This window comes from Hemitrygon akajei, chromosome 8 (assembly GCF_048418815.1).
Source record: "Hemitrygon akajei chromosome 8, sHemAka1.3, whole genome shotgun sequence".
In the NCBI taxonomy this organism is placed as follows: Eukaryota; Metazoa; Chordata; class Chondrichthyes; order Myliobatiformes; family Dasyatidae; genus Hemitrygon; species Hemitrygon akajei.
Genome location: NC_133131.1, coordinates 75,348,721 through 75,367,366, shown reverse-complemented (window position 1 = coordinate 75,367,366; position 18,646 = coordinate 75,348,721). Strand labels below are relative to the sequence as shown.

Sequence of the window (18,646 nt, the reverse complement as noted above, 5' to 3'; positions counted from 1 at the left end):
TAGCCTGAACTCAGTGGTTGGGAAGATGTTAGAATCAATTGTTAATGATGAGGTGATGGAGTACTTGGTGACACAGGACAAGATAGTACAAAGTCAGCATGGTTTTCTTCAGGGAAAATCCTGCCTGATGAACCTGTTGGAATTTTTTGATGAGATTACAAGTAGGATAGATAAAGGAGATGCAGTGGATCTTGATTATTTGAATTTTCAGAAGGCCTTTGACAAGGTGGTGCACACGAGGCTGCTTAACAAGTTAAGAGCCGATGGTATTACAGAAAAGTTACTAACATGATTAGAGCATTGGCTGATTGGTAGGAGACAGCGAGTGGGAATAAAAGGATCCTTGTCTGGTTAGCTGCCAGTGACTAGAGGTGTTCCATAAGGTTTGGTGTTGGGGCCACTTCTTTTTATGCTGTATATAAATGATTTAGAAAATGGAATAGATGGCTTTTTTGCCAAGTTTTCAGATGATACGAAGGTTGGTGGAGGGGCAGGTAGTGTTGAGGAAACAGTTAGGATGCAGAAGGGCTTGCATAGATTAGAAGAATGGACAAAAAAGTGGCAAATGAATAACAATGTTGGAAAACGCATGGTCATGCGCTTGAGTAGTAAAAATAAATGTGCGGACTATTTTCTAAACAGGGAGAAAATCCAGGAATCTGACATGTAGAGGAACTTGGGTGTCCTTGTGCAGAACACCCTGAAGGTTAACTTGAATGTTGAGTTGGTGATGAGGAAGGCAAATGCCATGTTAACATTCATGTCAAGAGGTCTAGAATGCAAGAGCAAGGATGTGATGCTGAGGCTTTATAAGGTGCTGGTGAGGCCTCACCTTGAGTAATGTGAATAGTTGTGGGCTCCTCATCTTAGAAAAGATGTGCTGGCACTGGAGAGGGTCCAGAGGGAGGCTCGCAAAGATGATTTCAGGAATGAAAGGGTTATCATATGACGAATGTTTGATGGCTCTGGATCTGTACTAGCTGGAATTCAGAAGGATGAGGGGGGAATCTCATTGAAACCTTTCGAAAGTTGAAAGGCCTAGACAGAGTAGATGTGGAAAGGATGTTTCCATGGTGGGAGAGTCTAGGACCAGAGGGCAGAGCCTCAGGATGGAGGGGCACCCTGTCAAAACAGAGATGCGGAGAAATTTCTTTAGACAAAGGGTGGTGAATTTGTGGAATTTGTCCCCACATTCCGCTGTGGAGGCCAGGTCGTTGGGTGTATTTACAGCAGAGATTGATGGGTTCTTGATTGGACATGGCATCGAAGGTTATGGGGAGAAGGCTGGGAACTGGGGTTGTGGAAGAAATGATTGAATGACAGAGCAGACTCCATGGGCCAGATGGCCTAATTCTGCTGCCATCTGTTATGGTCTTATAAAAAGGCCTGTTCATCACCAGAGCGAAGAAGAGCTGGAAAATTATTGCTGACTCCACCCATCCTGAGCCTGGTCATGTGATTCCAGAGGCACTTGTACTTCCTACCTGATGGCAACAGTGAGAAGAGCACGTGTCCTGGGTGGTGAGAGCCCATGATGATGGATGCTGCTTTCCTGCAACAGTGCTCCATGTAGATATGCACAACGGTAGGGAGAGCTTTATCCATGATGGAGTGGACTGTATCCACTACTTTTTAGAGGATTTTCCATCCAAGGGCATTGGTGTTTGGATACCAGGCAGTCATGCAGCCAGTCAATGTACTTTAAACTTCGAATTGGTCTTTCCTGCTCTCCTTGTTCTTTTGATAATTATTGAGTCTGTTCATATTTAAATTTGATTATTGACATTTGTGCATGCTACCATTTTGCTTATTGTTGATAATCCATGGCTGTCTGCAGTATTGCCTTGTAAAGAGTTGGTTGCTATTGTGTTGTCTGTTACGGCATTATCCCTTGTTTTGTGCTTGGCACTGAATTCTGGTATGCTTTACATACGAGCAATGAAGTGATTCTGAACTTGAAACATATAGGCCGTTAAAGTCTACACAATGAGTGTTGTCAGCTTATTCGACAAAGGGGATATTAAAATGAGCTCCACCTCAACACCATCAAGTACTTACTAATGGACAGTGAATATCATAGAAAACAGAAATTCTAAACTTTTCCACCCATTCCACGCTCGTCCTTTCTACCCAGGTCTGAGAACAACAAACAAAGAAACAGGTCGGCTGACGTTTACAGGATTCCTTGTGAATGCGGAACAGCGCACATTGGCCAGACGGCCCCGCACGGTAGAAACCCGCATCGAGGAGCACAGGACATGTATTTTTTTGGGTTACCCGGAGAAATTGACAGTAGCAAACCAATGCATTTGCAATGGCAACAGGCTTCACTTCAACAGCACAAAACTAATTTGCCATATCACCGGCGTTTGTGATCGCCTGGTTAAAAAAGCCACTGAACTAAAACTAGGGGAAAAGAATTTTAACAAAGATGAAAGTCTCACTTCAAGTAAGAGCTGAAATTCGATTGTAAGCAAGGTGTTAGAGCGAAAACCTGATTGGATGAGGACTAACCAATCAGGAAGGCCCACTATGGGGGTACAAATATCACAAGACTAGACATGTCCAGGCGTCATCACTGAACAAGATGACAGAGCTTGTCATCGAGACGTCAGCTATAATCGATGTCTGTACCCAGCTTGAAGCCCGAGAAGAGTTTATTCATGAATAAAATGCAATGACTTGGCCGGAATCAGCCAAGAGGTTGAACCTGGTCATCTCAGGTCTGCATGGCTCAGTACCATGAATTAAGGTGAACACAGGCCATCTTATTGAATATGGCCACTTCATCCCCACCAACCTACCTCACCCTCTTTGATGTATTCCTCACATCCTGGTAGTGCTTCACACAGAGTCACTGTACAAGGGGTGCACAGCCATATCAGGTCACAAAATGTCTGAATGACAGTTAAAAGCAGAGTGGAAGTTAGTGTGATGCTTGAAACCCTGAGCAAATGCTGAAAGCTGGTAGCATGACGTACCTGAGGTAATGTGTTCCTGCTTCAGGCCCAGTAGCTCCTTCAAAATAACCACACCCTTTTCATTGTAGGTCCGTGCAATTCGTCCTGGGGAAATACAGCACAATTAATGAACAAGTAAGGCACAGTTCATACTTTAAGCTGCACTTTCAAGAGTAGATACTTTGACATATTACTCCAATGGCATGGTAACATAGAGGTGAGCACGTGTTGCAGTACCAGCGACCCAGGTTCAATTGCCGCTGCTGTCGGTAAGGAGTTTGTACATTCTCCCCGTGACTGCATGGATTTCCTCCCACAGTGTAATTAACCTACCAACCACATACTGGCTGGTAGGTTAATTGATCATTGTAAATTGTCTTGTGATTAAGCTAGGGTTATGTCGGAGGTTGCTGGGCCGCGTGGCTCGAAGGGGCAGAAGAACCCGTTCTACACTGTATCACAATAAATAAAATAGAACACAAATTATAGCATAAAATACTGTATTTCCTTCAGTCAGCAGAATAAAAGTCAAAATATACCTACACTTTGTCAATGGTTCAGCTAGTTCCAACAGCAAAGATCTCAACTGTACAGGCATGGAAAGTTTAAACTTCAAACTCAAAACTGTCTCTGGAGATCGCTAGAAGAATCATCAATGAGTATCCACCAGCCAGTGTGGGGTAGGTTGCTTGTTTTTTTTTTAAAGGAAGAGTTTGACAGACTAATCTTGTATCCATTGGTATTCAGAGAAGGTAGCAACTAGATTGCTGACAAGATCCCATGGAATCCTGGCGGGGTGAATGCAATGAAGATGCTTTCTGTCATGGGATAATCTGAAGTCAGGGACCCTGTTCCCACCATTTAAAAAAATTAAATAGGTGACATCCCTTTGAGACTAAGATTTTACTTTTCAAATTGCAAGTCTTTGGAACTTTCTAAAAGATTGGTAGAGTAACTCAACTATCTACTATAGTTGCCTAAGCTGGGAAAGGAGAGTCTGAATATTTTTAAGGTGGTGATAATTTGATTTGTGACAAGGTTGAAGATTTCTGGGGCTTGTCAGAAAAGTGACCAAGATAATAATTTTGTACTAGACTGCACATCTATTTCAAGCACCAATGCCAACAAGCTACTCACTGACGGGGTAGACCTAAAGAATTCTAAAGTTCATGATGTACAGGGCTGCAACTGGGAAAAATACAGTTAAGAAACAATAACACCTTTAGATGGCCCTTAGAAACTGCTGCGTCTGAACACACCACCGCCTTACAAGAATGTTAATTAAGTAAAGCAATAAATGAATAAAGCAAATCAAGAGCAGATGCTGGACATTTAAAATAAAAGCAGAAAGTGCGAGAAGCAGGGGTCCCCGTTTGGGTCCGCAGACCTTCAGTTAATAGCAGGAACCCCTGTGCTGGATAGAAAAATTTTGATGAAATATTTCCAACTTGAAGCATCAACCACTTTGCTCTCCAGATGCTACCTAATGCTGAAAATACTTGACTTTCTCAAATAAAAAGCATTTTCTTGTATAGTTGATACCAAATGGAGACCTTTTTATCAAATGAACAAGAAAGTGAACTTCAAAATTTATCAAATTTACAGGTGTACAAGGACTTAAAAGCCAACATCTTGTGAGTAACCGGATGGGAAGAGAACAATTAACTCAAGAGCGCCACCGGCTGGAATTTTGCAGTATACACTGAAAGTAATGACTGGAAGACTGGTGCACTGTGATAGCGATCCGGAATTGCGGCTCGATGACCTACAGCCTGTTAGGCAGAGTGAACAGGAGATAGAGAGGAGCTACAGGGAGTTAGTCACCCCGAGGCTGCAGGAGTTAGATAAGTGGGTGACGGTCAGGGAAACGAAGAGAAGAGCTCAGATAGTAGAGAGCTCCCCTGTGGCCATCTCCCTCAGTAATCGTTATCTCGCTTTGGATGCATTTGAGGGTTTGACCTGACAGAGGACGACCACAGCGATCGGGTCTCTGGCACTGAACCTGATTACGTGGTGGAGAAGGGAAAGAGAAAGATGAGGAATGCGGAAGTCATAGTGGATTCCATAGTGAGGAGAACAGACAGGAGGTTCTGTCAGCCTGATAGAGATACCCGCATGGTGTGTTGCCTCCCAGGTGTTAGGGGACGGGATGCCTCGAATCGGGTGCAGAGTATTCTGAAGGGAGTTGGTTCACAGCTAGAAGTCTTGGTAAACGTTGGTACCAATGACATATGTAGAAAAAGGGAGGAGGTCCTGAATAGAGAAACTGCCAGCAATAACCTTTGAGACTTAAGGAAGAAAGTAAAACTCCACTTTAAAACAAAACTGCGTCATGAGATGAATGCGCAGCATAACAAAGTTACTGACAAATTAATCCACGAACTGACCTGCATCGCAGCAAGTCTTTCTCCTTTAATACCTGTTGAAACAGGCCATCACATGACCTCTCACTGGCAGGAAAATTACATCACTCCACCATCACAAGACCATTACATCATGCCCAGCAGAGACTCAATTACATCATGGTCATGTGACAGTCACAAGATACCCACGGAGTATGTAACACCTCCATCCAAAATATTTTGATCTGCCAAGAGCAGAATTTTAACAATTAACTATTTTCAAAAGAAAAATACAAATGTATAAAATTTACAACATACAGAGTATACATAGTGTTATTATACAGCAGCTTACAAATTACTATACAGCAGGAGTGTTACAAATGTTAAAATATCACTCCATAAAAAAAACTACATTGTACATTCAACACCGAGATAGACAATTAGCAATCACATTATTTTTGCCTTAAATCAGTTATCAAAATATTGTACTCCTGTAACATGAAACTCCAACTTAATAACCTTCTATTTTTGTTTTTCATCTTACTCAGAAACACTAATGGATTATGGTCGGTGTAGACTATGAGTGGCTTTTGAGTTGTACCAATATACACATCAAAATGTTCTAAGGCCAAAACAAGAGATAACAATTCTTTTTCTATTGTCAAATAGCTTCTTTGATGCTCATTAAATTTCTTAGAAAAGTAAGCTACTGGATGATCATCACCCTCATTCTTTCGCATTAATACTGCTCCTGCAGCCTCATCGCTGGCATCTACAGCTAATGAAAAAGACAGACTGACAGACAGACATACTTTATTGAACCCGGGGGAAATTGGGTTTCGTTACAAGGTTTTACAAAATCAGGTGCCCTGAACACAGGTTGATGACATATCATAGGTTTCAATTTCTCAAATGCCTCCTAACAAAGCACTGTCCACACAAACTTTTCATTAATGGAAGGGCAATATTAGCAAACACTCTTACAAAATTTTTGGTAATATCCTAAGATTTTCAGAATCTTCTGGGAGTTTTTTTTTTCCCAGTTGGAGTGGGGTTCGCTAAAATTTCCCGAACATTTGCCTGAACAGGAGCTACCTTACCTTGACCAACAACAGTTTCCAAATATCGTTTCCTGTAACTAAATCGTAAATATAAGCACCTGTATCTTTCAACCCTGAATCACTGAGTTAATCACCTGCTGGAAAGTACCTGGGGCATTATTCATCCCAAATGGAAGAACATTATATTCATAGAGCCCAGGTGGAATTACAAATGCAGAAATCTCTCTACCTCTATCCGTTAATGGAACACACCAGCACCATTTCAATAAATCAATCTCTGTAAGGAACTTTGCTTTTCTAATTTTATCTACACAATCATCTACTCTAGGAAATAAATATGCATCTGTTTTTGTTACAGCATTCACCTTCCTGTAGTCCGTACAAAACCGAATACTACCATCTGACCTTGGCACCATAACACAAGGTGAAATCCAATTCGAGTTAGAAGGTCGAATAATATTATTCTCTAACAAATATTTAATTCTTTTCTCAGCAAGTTCACATTTTTCCATGTTCATCCAAAATGGATGTTGCTTTATGGGTTTGGCATCTCCAACACCTACATCATGTGAAGTTACTGTGGTTCTTCGAGGAACGTCTGGAAATAAATCCTTATATTTAAATATTAATTGCTTCATCTGCTGCTTCTGCTCTGGCTATAAATGCGCTAATTTCTCATCAATATTTTCCAAATGGTTGAGTTTGATAATCTGACAGAAACAATGTTGGATTTAGAATGAGTTTCAGATGAATCATCCGTTATCATCCCAGTGAGAACAGACTCACTATTATTGACCACAACAGTCATAGTAGCAAACTGTTTCTCATAATATGGTTTTATCATATTTATATGGCAAAGTTGTGTTGGCCTTCTGCGATCTGGAATTTTTATCACATAATCCACATTACTAATTTTAACGATAATTTCATAAGGACCATGAAATTTAGCTTGTAAAAGATTTGTTTGCACTGGGAAATGCACCAGCACCTTATCTCCAGGCTTAAATGTCTTCAACCTAGCTTCTTTATTATACCAGGTTTTCCTTTTCTCCTGAGCCGATTTTAAATTTTCCCCATCTAGTCTACAAGCTTTATGTAATCTGTCTTTAAATTTTAAAACATAGTCCAGCAAATTAGTGTGTACCTCTTTGTTAATCCATAGTTCTTTTAATAAGGCCAAAGATCCTCTAACTGTATGCCCAAATACAAGTTCAAATGGACTGAAACCTAATGATTCCTTTACCGACTCCCTTACTGCAAATAGAAGTGTATAATACCCTCATCCCAATCATTTTGATTTTCCACACAATACGTCCTAATCATAGTCTTGAGGGTAGAATGAAACCTCTCCAAGGCTCCTTGCGATTCTGGATGGTATGCAGAGTAATTGCTTAGCTCCCAATTGATAAACTATCTGTTGAAACAATCCAGACATAAAATTACTGCCTTGATCAGACTGTATTTCCTTAGGCAACCCAAAATAAGTAAAGAATTTTATAAGAGCCTTTGTTACAGTTTCAGTTGTTATATTCCTAAGTGGTACTGCATCTGGAAACCTGGACGCAGTGCAGATGATAGCAAGTATTGATGGCCAATTTTTATTTTTGGTAATGGGCCTACACAGTCTATAATCATTTTGGAAAATGGTTCACCGAATGCGGGAATAGGTTGCTGTGGGGCCACTGCAGTAACTTGATTAGGTTTACCCACAATTTGGCAGGTATGACACATTCTGCAAAACGTCACCACATCTTTTCTCAAACCAGGCCAGTAAAAATGTTTAAAAATGTTGTCCACAGTTTTCCTCACCACTTGATGTCCAGCCAAGGGCACACTATCGGCTAAAGTTAAAATCTCATTTCGATAAACTATAGGAATAACTACCTGGTGAACAATATTCCATTCATCATATTCAGGAATTGTAAGCGACCTCCACTTCCTCATCAATACTCCATTCTCAAAATGATATCTTACTGGCACCTTATCAAATTCCCTATCCGGAAGAGCTTGTTCTTTTAATTTGATAATCTCACGGTCTCTACTCTGCTCTGCTATCATCTCTTCCAGAGACAGAGACAAATCTTAATGGTCAGACTTACTCTAAGAATCTTGTTCAAACAATGAAGGTAAGAAACTTTCTGACACATTCTCAAAATTAGAATGCCAAGTTGAACAGTCATGGGTAACAACCTCATCCAGCAGATCAAGTTTTTTTAGCCATAGCTGGAGTTACAACACAGGAGGAATCTGTGTTAGAATCCATCCGTGGTTCCTCTGACTCTATTGTCAATTGCACTTCAGGAAAAACTTGTCCACCTACCAAGTCATTACCTAATAGTAAAGAAATATCCTTCACGGGTAAGCTAGGTTGTAGTCCTACCTTAACAAGTCCAGTAACTAACCCTGACATTAAATTTACTCTATGCAAATGTACAGGCATAAGGACACTCCCAACACCTCGTATATAGTTTACCTCACCAGTATCAGAATCACCATTCAACTTTAACAGACTGTCTAACATCAGTGATTGAAAAGCTCCAGTATCCCTAAGGATTTTTATTGGCACTGGAGTGGATCCCTCTTTCAAGGATACAAATCCTTCAGTTATAAAATGATCATATCTATTCTTAACTTGGTCAGACTCTAACAAAACTTCATTTGTATTTATCGAACCCTGTGGAATTACAGGTGTTTCAGTATGTTGCACACAAGCATCTGGGACTGCTTTCTTCTCCTTTTTCAATCGGAAACAGTTAGCTATTACGAGACCAGGTTTCTTACAGTAGTTACAAATGGGACCAAACTGTCTTTCCTTCTCAGGTTTTCCTTCCTCCTTACCTTTTTCACTAACCTCAGATTTAATTTCTAGTTTACGTTGATTCTCTGTATTATTTTTCCTTTTAAAAGTTCTGCCCTGAGGAAATTTATTCTTGTGGCTTAATGCATACTCATCAGCTAATTTAGCAGAGTCCTGCAATGTCCCTCTCATTTAAGCATGTCCTGACTTCAACAGGGACGCTCCTTTTAAATTCCACCATTAAAATCAACTCTTTCAATTGATTATAGTCCCCATTTACATTTTTAGAGGAAACCCACTACTCAAAACACACAGCATTATCGTAGGGGAATTCCACATAAGTTTTGTCCATGGGTTTCTTCAAATTTCTGAATCTTTCCCTGTATGCTTCTGGAGCTAGCTCATATGCCTTCAATATGTGCTGCTTCAACAATATCATAATTAAGTGCTTGCTCAGCAGTTCAAGCTGTATAAACATGTGGTGCTGTGCCTTTAATTACACTCTGTAACAATACTGGCCATTTCTCTTTCGGCCACTTTGACATCAGAGCAACGGTTTCAAAATGTTGAAAATATTTCTCTACCTCTGTTCCACTAAATGGTGGGACCAATTTAATTTCCTGACTAACAACAAACTTTTTTTCTAGAACCAGAGGTCTGATCACCTGACCTTAATTCCACCATCACATGTTCAAATTCCCTCTTTTTATTTTCAGCTTCTAACCGACTTAGTTCCAAGTTAGCTTCCAATTGCTTCTGTTTTAACTCAGCTTCTATTCTAAGCTTTTCTAACGCTACTTGTTCCATGTGTAACTGGATCATTGCTTTACTCACAGGGAACCTGTCTAAAATCACTTCATCAAAAACACCCAAATCTATATGGTGTTCCACAAGTTTACTCTGAATTACAAGCTTTGGTGTAACCTTTGGAATACCTTTAAGTTCCAACCTGCTAGCAATCTCAGACACATCACTCTTTTTTGCCTTCGCTAATAACTCTGGATCTGGTGATGCCAGAAAGTCGTCAATATTCATTGCTGCCAAATACCACTCACAAACCAATCAAACAAAAGAATCGGGTATTCCCCTTTTAGAATCAGACTGATAAGGAAACAAGCATTTAAGCACGAAAATGGTACATATCCCACGAGCCCCCAATTGTTACAACACAGTAACAAAAATATAGAATTGAGACAGGTTTTTTAATAAATAAATAATAACTTTATAAAACACTGCTAAAAAAACCCCCCAAAAGTAGACAAACTTAACTGGAACTGCTATACGGCAACTCGAACAGTTCTTAAAGTGATAAATGTGAACACAGTTCTTAAAAGTAGTAAATGCAAAAGTCCAAATGATTTACACATTCAATTAGGAGAGATTTTCCTTGAAGTAACCCTTGACGATGCGACGTTACTGCTGATCCCAGCCAAAATATGCCTTGCTCAAAGGATTTACGATGAAGGAAATAAAACAGCTTAAAGGCACTGACCTTTCCTTGGTGAAATGCTGCATCCAGCTCTTTCTGCTTTCTCAACGCAGGAGCTATCTCGGACGCAGGTTACTAATTCCTTGAACGAAGATTAAGTAAGGTTGAACCTGTTTTACCACCGACAACACCAACTTTTCTCGATCCTTCGTGTTTTCCGTACTTCAATAAATTCTTCACCCTCCAACTGGACTAGACAGGCAGTATTGTAGTGAAACTGCCGGCAATAACCTTTGAGACGTAAGGCAGAAAGTAAAACTCCACTTTAAAACAAAACTGCGTCACGAGATGAAAACACAGCATAACAGAGTCACTGACGAATTAAGCCATGAACTGATCTGTGTCACAGCAAGGCATTTTCCTTTTATACCTGTTGAAATAGGCCATCACATGACCTCTCACTGGCGGGAAAATTACATCATTCCACCATCACAAGACCATTACATCATGGTCATGTGACAGTCAGAAGATACCCAAGGGTTATACAACACAGTTAAAACAGAAAGCAACAAATACTGGACTGAATGCATGCAGCATAAGAAATAAACTGGACGATCTTGATATTCAGCTACAGGTTGGCAAATATGACTCTGTGGCCATCTCTGAAACTTGGCTAAAGGATGGCTACCATTGGGAGCTGAACATCCAAGGACATACGGTGTATCAGAAAAATAGATCAGTAGGCAGAGCGGGTGGTGTGGCTCTGTGTATACAATATAATATTAAATGGTTAGAAAGGGATGATATAGGATTGGAAGCTGTAGAGTCACTATGGGTTGAGTTAAGAAATGATAAAGGTAAAAGGACCCTAATGGCAGTTGTGCACAGGCCTCCAAACAGCAGCCAGGATGGAGATTACAAATTACAGCAGGAGATAGAAAAGGCGAGTCAGAAAGGCAATGTCATGATAATTGTTGGGGATTTCAACATGAAAGTGGATTAGCAAAACTAGGTCAGTACTGGACCTCAAGAAAGAATTTGTAGAATATCTAAAGGATGGCTTTTTAGAACAACTTGTTGTTGAGCCCACTAGGGGTTCAGGTGTGCTGGATTGGGTGTTGTGCAAAGATCCAGAGGTGATGAGAGCTTAAGATTAAAGAACCCTTAGGGGACAGTGATCAAAATATGATCAAGTTCACATTGAAATTTGAGAGGGAAAAAATAAAATCCAATGTGTCGGTATTTCAGTGGAAGAAAGGAAATTACAATGGCCCGAGAGAGGAACTGGCCAAAGTTGACTGGAAAGGGACATTTGCAGCAGGACAGCAGAGCAGCAATGACTGAAGTTTCTGCAAAAAATGAGGGAAGTGCAAGACAGATATATTCCAAATAAGAAGTTTCAAAGTGAAGAAGGACACTACTGTGGCTGACAAGTGAAGTCACAGCCAAAGTAAAAGCAAGAGAGGGCATACAAGGAAGTTAATGGGAAGATAAAGGATTGGGAAGCCTTTAAAAACCTGCAGAAGGAAACTAAGAAGGTCATTAGGAAGGAAAAGATGAATTATGAAAGGAAGCTGGCAACTAGTAACAAAGCAGATACTATAAGCTTTTTGTTTTAAAGTATTTAAAGAGTAAAAGATAATTGAGGGTAGATATAGGACCAATACTAAATGACGCTGGCGATATTGTCATGAGAGATGCAGAGATGGCAGAGGAACTGAATGTCTGCAGTATACCGGACATTCCAGAGTGTCAGGGAAGTGAAGTTTGTACAGTAAAAATTATGACTGAGAAGGTACACAACAGGAAGATCACTGGTCTGAGGATGGATACATCTCCTGGACCTCATGGAATGCACCCTCGAGTTTTGAAGGAAGTGGCTGGAGAGATTGTGGAGGTATTAACAATGATCTTTCAAGAATCAATAGATTCTGGCATTGTATCAGATGACTGGAAAATTGCAAATGTTACTCTGCTATTTAATAAGTGTGGGAAGCAGCAGAAAGGAAACGATAGACCTGTTAACCTGACATCTGTGGTTGGGAAGTTGTTGGAATTGATTGTTAGATAGATACATAGATAGATAGATACTTTATTCATCCCCATGGGGAAATTCAACATTTTTTCCAATGTCCCATACACTTGTTGTAGCAAAAACTCATTACATACAATACTTAACTCAGTAATAATATGATATGCATCTAAATCACTAACTCAAAAAGCATTAATAATAGCTTTAAAAAAGTTCTTAAGTCCTGGCAGTTGAATTGTAAAGCCTAATGGCATTGGGGAGTATTGACCTCTTCATCCTGTCTGAGGAGCATTGCATCGACAGTAACCTGTCGCTGAAACTGCTTCTCTGTCTCTGGATGGTGCTATGTAGAGGATGTTCAGGGTTTTCCATAATTGACCGTAGCCTACTCAGCGCCCTTCGCTCAGCTACCGATGTTAAACTCTCCAGTACTTTGCCCACGACAGATCCCGCCTTCCTTATCAGCTTATTAAGACGTGAGGCGTCCTTCTTCTTAATGCTTCCTCCCCAACACGCCACCACAAAGAAGAGGGCGCTCTCAACAACTGACCTATAGAACATCTTCAGCATCTCACTGCAGACATTGAATGATGCCAACCTTCTAAGGAAGTACAGTCGACTCTGTGCCTTCCTGCACAAGGCATCTGTGTTGGCAGTCCAGTCTAGCTTCTCGTCCAACTGTACTCCCAGATACTTGTAGGTCTTAACCTGCTCCACACATTCACCATTAATGATCACTGGCTCCATATGAGGCCTAGATCTCCTAAAGTCCACCACCATCTCCTTGGTCTTGGTGACATTGAGACGCAGGTAGTTTGAGTTGCACCATATCACAAAGTCCTGTATCAGTTTCCTATACTCCTCCTCCTGTCCATTCCTGACACACCCCACTATGGCCGTGTCATCAGCGAACTTCTGCACATGGCAGGACTCCGAGTTATATTGGAAGTCTGATGTGTACAGGGTGAACAGGACCGGAGAGAGTACGGTTCCCTGTGGCGCTCCTGTGCTGCTGACCACTGTGTCAGACCTACAGTCTCCCAACCGCACATACTGAGGTCTATCTGTCAAGTAGTCCACTATCCAATCCACCATGTGAGAGTCTACTCCCATCTCCGTTAGTTTGTGCCTTAAGATCTTGGGCTGGATGGTGTTAAAGGCACTAGAGAAGTCAAGGAATGTAATCCTCACAGCACAACTGACCCCATCTAGGTGAGAGAGTGATTTGTGCAGCAAATACGTGATAGCATCCTCCACTCCCACCTTCTCCTTATACGCAAACTGAAGCGGATCCCGGGCGTGCCTGGTTTGTGGCCTCAGATTCTGTATTATCAGCCGCTCCATGGTCTTCATCACGTGCGACGTCAAGGCAACAGGTCTGAAGTCATTCAACTCCTTTGGTTGTGGTTTCTTCGGTACCGGGACAATACAAGATGTTTTCCACTGTCTGGGTACTCTTCTCTGATCTAGACTCATGTTGATCATTATGGATTACCTGGAGGCACAAGGCAAGATAGGCCAAAGCCAGCTGTCAGGAACGGGGGCCGGATGGACCCAAACGCAGGACGCAGACACTGAAGTACTAGGGGAGGACAGGATGGGGATGCCATGGCATGTAAGGGTTAATGCAGGCGGGCCTGGATCCAAGAGTTCAGATGAGCCAGGCAGGCAGGCAGATCCCACACTTTGGGGCAGGCAGGCAGATTCCTCATGGCATGCCGCAGGGATCCTGGGCAGGGCCGTCTCTCAGGCGGGAACACAGAAGCCTGGGCCAGTTGCGGACACCTGGGCAGGTGCGGGGCCCAATCCATGGGAAACGAGTGGAGGAAAGGGTAGGAGTCCCTAGGGCGGTCCGCATGTATCCAGGGCAGGGCTGCCTCCCAGGCGGAAAACACGGAGGCCTGGGCCAGTCGCGGTCACCTGGGCAGGTGCGGGGCACAACCCTTAGGGAGTAGTATGTGGAAGGGGCAGAACCCTCGTCGGGCAGCGGCAGTCTGGCTGGAGCTGCCCAACGGAGGCAATGGGTAGGAAGCTGGGTCCAGGGTAAGCAGCAACACTACAGTGAACCACCGGGTACTTTGGTAAACTGGGAAAGGCAACCGACAGCGTGGCAGCGCAAGCAAGGAGAATAAGGCGGAACAGCATGGCCAGCGCACAGGAGAGAAGCAGGGGAACAAGACCAACCGGATAGAGCATATACAGAACAGTCCAGCAACCAGGGCAGAGCAGGATTCCGAGCAGGGTAGGCCAGGATACAGAACAAGACAACCACCCGCCCAGTCTCCATCCCATGGCCCCTTATAAACACCTGCAGCCGAATTGGCCACAGGTGTGCCTCCTTGATCCAAGCTGATCTTAACAGGCTCAAAGGGGCCGGGAGGGACAGCTGCAAGACCCGGAGTCCGGAGCACTCGGACCGGATCGAGACCCGGAACGCGGATTCTGGACCAAACCAGACCCTGACACCAGCATGGTTTGATGAAAGGAACATCCTGCCTGACAAATCTACTGCAATTCTTTGAGGAAGTTGCCAGCAGTGTAGACAAAGGAGATGCAGAGGACATGGTGCACTTGGATTTTCAGAAGGCCTTTGACAAGGTACCGCACCTGAGGCTGCTTAGCAAGGTAAGAGCCCATGGAATTACAGGGAAGTTACTTACATGAGTGGAGCATTGGCTGGTTGGCAGAAAACAGAGAGTGAGAATGAAGGGATCCTATACTGGCTGGCTGCCGGTTACCAGTGGAGGTCCACAGATGTCGGTGTTGGGACTGCTGCTTTTTACCATGTATGTCAATGATTTGGATTATGGTATTAATGGATTTGAGGCTAAATTTGCAGATGATACAAAGATAGGCGGTGGAGCAGATAGTGTTGAGTAAACAGCGAGCCTGTAGAGAGACTTGGATAGTTTAGGGGAATGGGCAAAGAAGTTATAAATGAAATACAATGTGGAAAGTATATGGCCATGCACTTTGGTGGAAGAAATAAATGGGCACACTATTATTTAGATGTGGAGAGTATTCAAACTGCAAAGATGCAAAGGGAATTGGGAGTCCTTGTGCAAGGTACCCGAAAGGTTAACCTCCAGGTTGAGTCAGTTGTGAAGAAAATGAATGCAATGTTGGCATTGATTTCTAGAGGTATAGAGTGTAAGTTCAGGGATGTGATGTTGACACTCTATAGGGCATTTGTGAGACCATACTTGGAGTATTGTGTGCAGTTTTGGGCTCCTTATTTTAGAAAGGATATACTGACATTGGAGATGCTTCAGAGAAGATTCACAAGCATGATTCCAGGAATGAAAGGGTTACCATATGAAGAAAGTCTGACAGCTCTTGGGCTGTATTCTCTGCATTTCAGGTGAATGAGGGGGGAATCTCATTGCATCATTCCAAATTTTAAAAGGCCTAAACAGATTAGATATGGCAAAGTTATTTCCCATGGTTGGGGAGTCTAGGGCAAGAGGGCGTGACTTCAGCATGGAAGGACATCCATTTACAACTGAAATATGGAGAAATTGCTTTAGTCAGAGGATGGTAAATCTGTAGAATTTTTTTTGCCACAAGTGGCTGTGGAGGCCAAGTCATTGGTTGTATATAAAGGAGAGATAAGTAGGTTCTTGATTGGCCAGGGCATTAAAGGATATGGGGTAAAGGCAGGGGAGTAGGAATGATTGGAAGAATTGGATCATTCCATGATAGATTGGTGGAACAGACTCATTGGGCCGAATAGCCTACTTCTGCTCCTATATCTTATGGTCTTATAGACAATGGAAAATGAGTTTGTGAATACAGGACTTCTCTGCCAATTGACAAAACCTCGAGCAAAATAAAAGTACAAATGTAATGTGAATTCACTGGGTGCAGCAGACACTGCTTGTGATCCAGTCACACAAATAATGGGAGTGCGCTCAGCCAAGTTATCTGTATTCCCTATCCATATGAATTTTCTGAGAAGAATTTAGGACCCACACATCTGCTAAAGGAAGGGGTGAACTGGCCTCTCTTGGAATTAGCGTGGAAATCCAACTTTCTCCAACAAGTGTGCTGTTCAGTAGTAGGATCATATCCCACAAAAAGATGTAGCACTGCCAGAGATAAACACAAGATTGCTTTTTCTGTCTCTGTATAAATTAGTCATAATTAGAATACTTCATAGGCAAACACCTAATCCTGCAAGATCTCCATCTTCTGATATTTGATGTAATTTGTTTCAGAGTATGTGCAGTAGAATTTCTTGTAGTGATCACTGAAGTGTTCAGATAAGTTGCGGAGGATCTCCTGTACATGACACAGGCCAAGGAAACACAGCTCGTGGCACTCAGAGATACAAATAGTCAACAATGGCCCTTTGACCCTTTCTAGAACATCTGTCTGTACGTTGGGAAAGTCTTCAGCAAGAAGGAAGAAAAGTTTCATGGTTGCCATGTCAACAACGGGCTTTCCTTGAGAAAACCATCAAGCATGTTCAGAATAGCAAACACTTTATCTTCAGTTCGGTGCTTATAGAAAACTAGGAATGTCAGCACTTCACTCTGACCTCAGTGATCCAAGTCTTTCATTCTAAAGAAAAAAGGAGAGTGGCTTCATTCCACTTTCTATTCTTCCCACAATTCCGAATGTTATTGGCACCTTAAAACCAGTCTCTTCAGGTTGATGCAGCTTGTCAGCTGTGGCAACTCCTCGAGGAGAGAGAACCTCTGATCTCTTTCTTTCTTCGTTATCAATCTTTTCATTAGTTAAATAAAAAATTATATTTGTATATATAAACAAGAGGACAAAATTCTCAAAAATTTATATCCATAACAATTCAAATAGAAGGAAAAATACAAATGATCACATTCATACATAAATTAATATAATAGTATACAATAAAAAGAGATAATTGATTCTCCTGTTATCCATAACAAGAAGAAAAAAGATAAAAGAAACATTTATAATTGAAATATACATCGAAAAGAAAAACTCAAAACACAAAAAAAGAGAAGAAGAAAAAAAAACTGGGCAGTTCATCTTGAGAGAAAAAAGCAGGAAAAAGGAAAAACTTTGTGATCAGATCCAAGATCCAAAACTCAAAAAAGGTAACTGGAAGGGCTATAAATCAGAGCCTATGAAAATAATGAGTAAATTGTCAACAAATTTCCTCAAATTTAAAGGATGTATCCAATGTCCGACTTCTTTTCTCTAAACTTAAACAGGACATAATATCTATATTAGATGCGTACACAAAGACCAGTGCCATCTTTTCACCACATAACAAACCAGTAACAATTAAGTATCTTCCAACTGAATCAGTAACAATATTAAAATGTACGAAAGAAACTTTAAAATTAATAAAAATAGACACTCCTCTATCTTTTGATATTGACAAAGTGTGATACTAAGAGCCCTTCCAAAATTTAAAAAACGGTTTTCATCTTCCCTACAGATGTGGATCTCCTGCGTAAAAATAATATTTGCTTGAAATGTTTTCAATTTTTTAAAAATCTTTCTACGCTTAATAGTTTGATTCAAGCCGTTCAGATTCCAAGATATTATATTAATTTTATTAACATCGATACTGAGACTTTAATTTAGGGATTTATAAAATAAATTAGTGCACTGAAATAAACCAAACCCGCAGGGAAGAACAAATTATAGATTTGATCAGAAAGAAAAAAAATGATTGACAGGAAACTCTCTCAGAACTACCCAGTTGAAGAAACCTAAACGAATAGCCCCACCCCTCTCTCCCCAAAGCCAGAAAACAAACCATCCAATAGGCAAATGGTATGCTAATCTAAACACCCTAAACCCCTGTCTCCAAACGACAGACTCCATTAAAAAAAAGTTATATATTGGCACCACTGAGTAAAGACACAACATCAAATACAAAGAGAACAAAAAATCAAAAAAATCCAGATAGTATAGTATTATGTCTAACAGAGATTAAAACATAGTCAACAACGGCCACCTTAAGTTTGTTTAACAAAAATTAAACATATAATCAAAACAGAAATATCTAACGAAATAGTATGATACAACT

At 41.3% G+C, this 18,646-nt stretch overlaps 1 protein-coding gene and 1 pseudogene across 1 annotated transcript in view; one reads left to right on the top strand and one right to left on the bottom strand.

Annotated features, from left to right (window-relative positions):
• The window catches only part of LOC140732511 (AP-4 complex subunit beta-1-like), an 870,212-nt gene that overhangs the window by 223,848 nt on the left and 627,718 nt on the right, over positions 1-18,646 (top strand).
• The window catches only part of LOC140731504 (AP-4 complex subunit beta-1-like), a 97,641-nt pseudogene that overhangs the window by 76,516 nt on the left and 2,479 nt on the right, over positions 1-18,646 (bottom strand).